This window comes from Hemibagrus wyckioides, linkage group LG26 (assembly GCF_019097595.1).
Source record: "Hemibagrus wyckioides isolate EC202008001 linkage group LG26, SWU_Hwy_1.0, whole genome shotgun sequence".
Taxonomy (NCBI): Eukaryota; Metazoa; Chordata; class Actinopteri; order Siluriformes; family Bagridae; genus Hemibagrus; species Hemibagrus wyckioides.
The window spans coordinates 3286417-3292138 of record NC_080735.1 but is presented as its reverse complement, the minus strand read 5'-3'; the positions used below and the strand labels follow the sequence as shown (position 1 = coordinate 3292138).

At 34.7% G+C, this 5722-nt stretch overlaps 1 protein-coding gene across 2 annotated transcripts in view; it reads right to left on the bottom strand.

Moving 5' to 3' along the window:
- Positions 1-4548: 4548 nt before the first annotated feature.
- LOC131346530 (GDP-L-fucose synthase-like) overlaps positions 4549-5722 on the bottom strand; it is a 9374-nt gene continuing 8200 nt past the window's right edge. The window contains exon 8 of one of the 2 annotated variants that reach the window (XR_009203625.1): positions 4549-5722. This exon is cut by the window's right edge and continues 640 nt beyond it. The gene's annotated coding sequence lies outside the window, so the exon portion shown is untranslated. The other variant, XR_009203627.1, reaches the window with a different exon arrangement.

Here is a 5722-nt window from a genome sequence, read left to right as displayed (position 1 = left end):
TAGTTATACCCACCCTTAATTCAGCTCAGAAAACTTGTTTGGATCAGCCAATACAAATAGAAGACCTTTTAAACTCGATCACACTAATGCAGTGCAAAAAAACTCCTGGCCATGATGGCTATCCAATAGATTTTTATAAGAAATTTGCTGACAAACTCGCCTCTATTCTTCTTGAAATGTTTGTGGATTCTTTGGAAAAGGGTAGCTTGTCACACACCTTGAATGAAGCAAACATTATACTTTTACTGAAACCCTGAAAGGATCCCTTGAAATGTAATTCTTATAGGCCAATTTCTTTTCTAAACTCTGATGATGTAGACACTGTAATGGAGAACTAGATCTCAAAAGACCAAAGGTTTTATTAGAGGCCATCACTCTTCTAGTAATATCCAGAGATTGCACTGCAAAAAAAATCAACATGCAAAAATAAGAAAATAAAACTTAAATTAAGGGGGAAAAAAACCTCAAATCAAGCAAAATTATCTGTCAATGGGGTGAAAACATTTTACTTGGTAAGCTGTCTTGAAACAAGACAAAAAAAAACTTGACATATAAGGTTCTTACCATCTTAAAACAAGAAAAAATCTAAGTAAATGTACACTGCAAAAACTAAAATCTAAGAAAGTAAAAAAAAAAAAAGTCTTATTTCTAGAAAATATGTCTTGTCTTTTGACATGAAAGATAAAAAGTCTTATAAAAGATATTGCACATTAGATTATAAATCTTAATTCAAGAAATTTTGACTTGATCGGTCTTACCAAGTAAATTTTAACTCATTTTAATGTCCATTTCACTAGAAACATGTGACAGCTATGAAGTGCAACCTGTTGTTCATATTGAGTTAGATTGCTGTGCTGGATTTAAGAATAAGAGTTCTAAAAATTCCAATTTCAAGAATCTTTAGTAAAGACAAAGATTTAAGTATTTAATTTTTGTCTGTTCAAGTAAGACAAATTTCTGTGAACATAAACACTTCATGAAAAGGTGTTCCATTCTGATTTATTAAATTTCTCATTCTCAAAAGACAAATTTACAAGTGTTCAAATGTACCATTGTCATAATGTACACAGCACAATCACATCGAAGTAACACATACAGAACTGTGTCTCCAATGACAGTCAAAACTCACAGCTCTTTACATGAGCCTTAAAATTTCCCGTACAGATTTATCTTAACACGTACACTTTTTATTATATTATGCTGAAATGAACTAAATAACTTGGGGAAAAAATCATCCATTTTCAGTGGCGGCCGGTCAGTAGGGGACTTAAAGTTAGCCAGAGAAGAAAGCTAAATAAAACCATTTAGTCGAACTATTCCTCTGTTAGTCATATTATCATTTATTTGAAATAAAAAAATCTAAACTGTATTTCAGTCATTTGTGTGTGTGTGTGTGTGTGTGTACGTAAAGTTTTGAAAAGCATGTGACTTCCTAGCCAACATGTATATGTGGGCCCTATATAGGCTGTATCCAGGCGGCATGGGCTCCAAGCGGGCATGGACTGAACATGGGCAATTTATGTGGGTCCCATGTGGGCTCCAAGTGGTCAAAATTATTTCACACCTAAAATACATCTTTATACCTTTAATCGTTTTGAAATAATTAAATGTGGTTACTAATCACTTTAAAACAACGAAGGTCACAGATTTTTGATATAGCTACTTTTTAAATTAAAATGCATTATTTTCCATTGTGTTCCATTGTATATTTCCATTATTTTATTTTATTTTGTTTCTTTGTGTGAATGTTCAGCATTACAGTGTTCACTTGCCTGTGCATTTATCAAAATGTATTTAATTGGGAATGAGGGGAAATCGGAAAGGAAGACATTTAAATGGGTCTCACTGGACCTACCTGTTCAATAAGACCTACTCACTCACTGACATCACCTTCCGCTTGACAAAGTAGTCCTACTGCTTTGAATGTTTCCTTACGAATTTCTTCTTATAACATTATATCATAATATCATGTATCATGTGATCTTAGTTGAAAATAAGCGGAAATTTAAAATGACAGCTGTGAAGATGTTAAATATTCAACGTAGAGGAAATCCCGCCATGGCGTAAGGATACAGTTTCTTCCAGACCCAGTGAGTGACAGGGGGGAGGGAGATCACTTCATCTGTTGAAGGCGGCTGAAGGACGTGGATGTGGAGCGGAATAAGCGGGTAAATGAATATTATCTTTTATTAGCAGATAAAGATTATTTATCTTTATTATCTGTGGTCTCAAGCATCGGGAACTTTGTTTTGACAGTTTAAATGATCTTTAATATGACTTAACCGCTAAACTAATGTTAATAACTTTTCTGTTGAGGGAGAAGCGTGAAACAGTTATAATCACTTAAGTGTGTGTGAGAATTAAAATATGGTGTTGATAGTAATGTGTAGAGGTTTTTGTTTCCTGACTTTGAACACATTTTTGTTTATTTTCTGCTTCCCTTGTGTATTTTGTGGCTGTGTAAGGTTAGCCGCCATTTTTTCCCCTGAGGTAAATGTGACTTTACCGTACAGCCAGCTGCTGATGAGGAACGAACGGAGCGCCAATTTATAATAAGTAGCACAATTAGCACAATTGTGAATTCTGAGGTATCCGGTCAGGCATCTAGAAGAGTAAAGTGCTGCTTTCGGAGGCGAGGTCATTTAGGGTGAATTTCAGACAGTTGTGAGACCAGGCCCGGAGTGGTCATCAGGTGAACCGGGGGAATTCCCGGTGGTCAGCTCTGTCCTGCTCATAACAGGGCAGAGACTCGCCGGATTTTTTCCACATGCACAGAAAAACGTATATGTGTTTAAGTTATTGTGTGTGACTGATAATTACACTAATTACACTATATTTGGATTTAAATCAGCGCATAATGAGACCGTGCATTAAAAAGAGCCGTTTATTTTGTCAGAGTGTTTGTGTTATTTTCTTTTAACATGGTAAAAGCAGCAGTAAATAAAGCAGTAACACTTTATTTTATGGTGTTCTTGTTACATGTTACATGCACTTGTGCATTGTGCATAATTACATGCAGCTAACATAAATCAAACTATAATCCTAACAGTAAAGGGTTAGTTCACCCAAAAATAAAAAATTCTGGGTTTAAATGACGTGAAGGTGAGTAAATGACAATTTTGATTTTGGGGTAAACTGACCTTTTACCCTGTAAGTAGATTTTCATCATTATTATCACTGAGTACTTGAATGTACAATGACACTGGAACAGGGACACCAAACATAAAGGGTTACCATAATATACAGCTGGACATTTCAGATGTTAATGTGCATTTGCTTTTACAGGTGGACTGAAAAAGGACACAATGACTGAAGATGTAAACCAAAAAGAGGCAGAAAAGGCTCTCCAAATGGTTCACTGGGGCAAGAGACAGGGGTGGAAAGAGGGCCATTAGAGCACAGCAGGAGAGAAGACCATCTCCAGGAGTGTGAGGAGTTTCTGAGTCCAAATGTTTTAATACTGTAATGTTCAACAGTTTTTTGGTTTTTTTTGTACTTCTACATTGTTAGTGTAGTTCAATTAAAAGAGCACTGATGTTTCTAAAAAGGGGGCAGTTCACCCAAAAATGAACATTCGGTCATCACTGACTCCCCCTCATGTCTTTCCAAACCATTAAGACTTTTGTTCATCTTTGCATCACAAATTAAGATATTTTTAAATCTGCAAGATTTATGTCCCTCTGTTGAAAGTTTATTCCCCCAAAATTCTGATGCTTCAGAATATTTGTAAAGAGATCAAAAATAAATCAAAATGAATGGAGCGGTTTAATCCAAGTCTTCTGAAAAGTCATTATGACGTTATATGATGAACAGATCGATGAACAGGCTTTTATTCACATATAAACATCGATCAGCCAACAATGTTTCCAGCATTCAGTTTTGGTAAATAGAAGCACAAACATGCTTGATTCTGTTTATATTAGTTGTTTAGCATTTATATGTGAATAAAACCTTAATTAAATCTATCAGATAAAGTGATCATGTCTTTTCAGAAGACTGTGATTAAACTTCTTGATTCATATAAATTTATTTTACAATCCTTTTATGAATTTTTTGAAGTTTCGGGGAAATAGACTTTCAACAGAAGGACTGAAATCTCAGATTTCATTAAAAATGTCTTCATTTGTGTTCTGAGAATAAATTAATTTCTTGTGGATTTGGAGCGACATGCAGGTGAGATGGTGACAGAATTTTCATTTTTGGGAGAAATATCACTTTAACTTTTGAATGTTTTTCTTTTTCCCTAAATGTTATGTACCATTGGTTACATAAGACCAGATGCTGGTAGAGTATTACCCTTGAGTTTTACTGTTAATGTTGATGTTCAACATTTACAAAAGCCTGAGAATTTTGATTGAATGTGTCAGATAATAAAGATGATAATAAAGTATTTGATATACTGAACCTTTACAGCATTTTAATTTCTGATTTGTAAAATTTCAATTTTCATGTTTTTTCTTTAGAGACTCTTACATTTAGACATTTACCAAAGTAAAAGCCTGATGTTGCTTTTATCACTTAATTAAAAAATATTTTGGGGATAGCACCAGAATGTAAAAATCACAGGTAAATTAAAAATAAGAATTGAGCATGAAACTGTTTGGATATAAATGAGATGCCTCAACACACACACACCCATGTGGGGCCAGTCCAGTACCCACTGATAAACCTATAATGGGCCTTTGTATATACCACATGGGCTTCACAAAGTGGGACCAATATGGGCCTCATGTATGTTGCCCAGTTGGGCCCCACATTTGCCCCAGTCAGAATATACGTGAGACTCATATGGGCTAATTTAGGTAGGGCCCATGTGGAACCCGCGGATAAACCCATTTAGGGCCCATGTTTCAAGCCCATATGGTGCCCACATTGGCCCCACTCTGCAATGTTGGCTGGGTTGTTCACAGCTGTAATGTGAAAAGTAAAAAGGTTAAAAAAAAAAATACAAGTGGTTAAGGTTATGATTAAATTCAGGTGTTAATTATCTGTATAAATAATGATATCAGTAGAATGTCCTCATAAGTATATTAAGACAAACATGTAGTAGTGCTTTCCAAGACATGATTAAGACTGCCATCTACTGGTTACAGGAGGTACTGTACTTGATTTCTAACACTGTGTCCCAATCTGAAAGATCTTCATGAATTTATGTGTTCTGTCCTCCAGTGTGTCCAAACATTAATTAATAAATTATTGCTTAATGTTCTGTTTATTTTATATGTTTAAAGTTCTTGCAGTTCTTGAAGATTTTTTCAGAGAATTATAAATTAATTTAAACCATATTTGGGTTTTCAAAGTAAATTGTAAAGTGTAACCCAACACTAACAGCAATGTAAATTCACACAATTCACACAGTCGTTTATAATTTTATTTACTGAATGCTAAGAAAAACAGACAGGGGTGTAACCTGTTCCTGTTCAAAAAATATTTTTATCATTTATTTATACACTGCTCAAAATAATTAAAGGAACACTTTTTAATCAGAGTATGGAATCAAGTCAATTAAACTCCTGGGATATTGACCTGGTCAGTGAAGTAGCAGAGAGGGTTGTTAATCAGTTTCAGCTGCTTTGGTGTTACTGAAATTAACAACACGTGCACTAGATGGGCAACAATGAGACGACCCCCATAACAGGAATGGTTTTACAGGGTGAAGCCACTAACATTTTTTCGCTACTCATAATTTCTGACTTTTTCTCACTAATTTAATTTTTTTCAC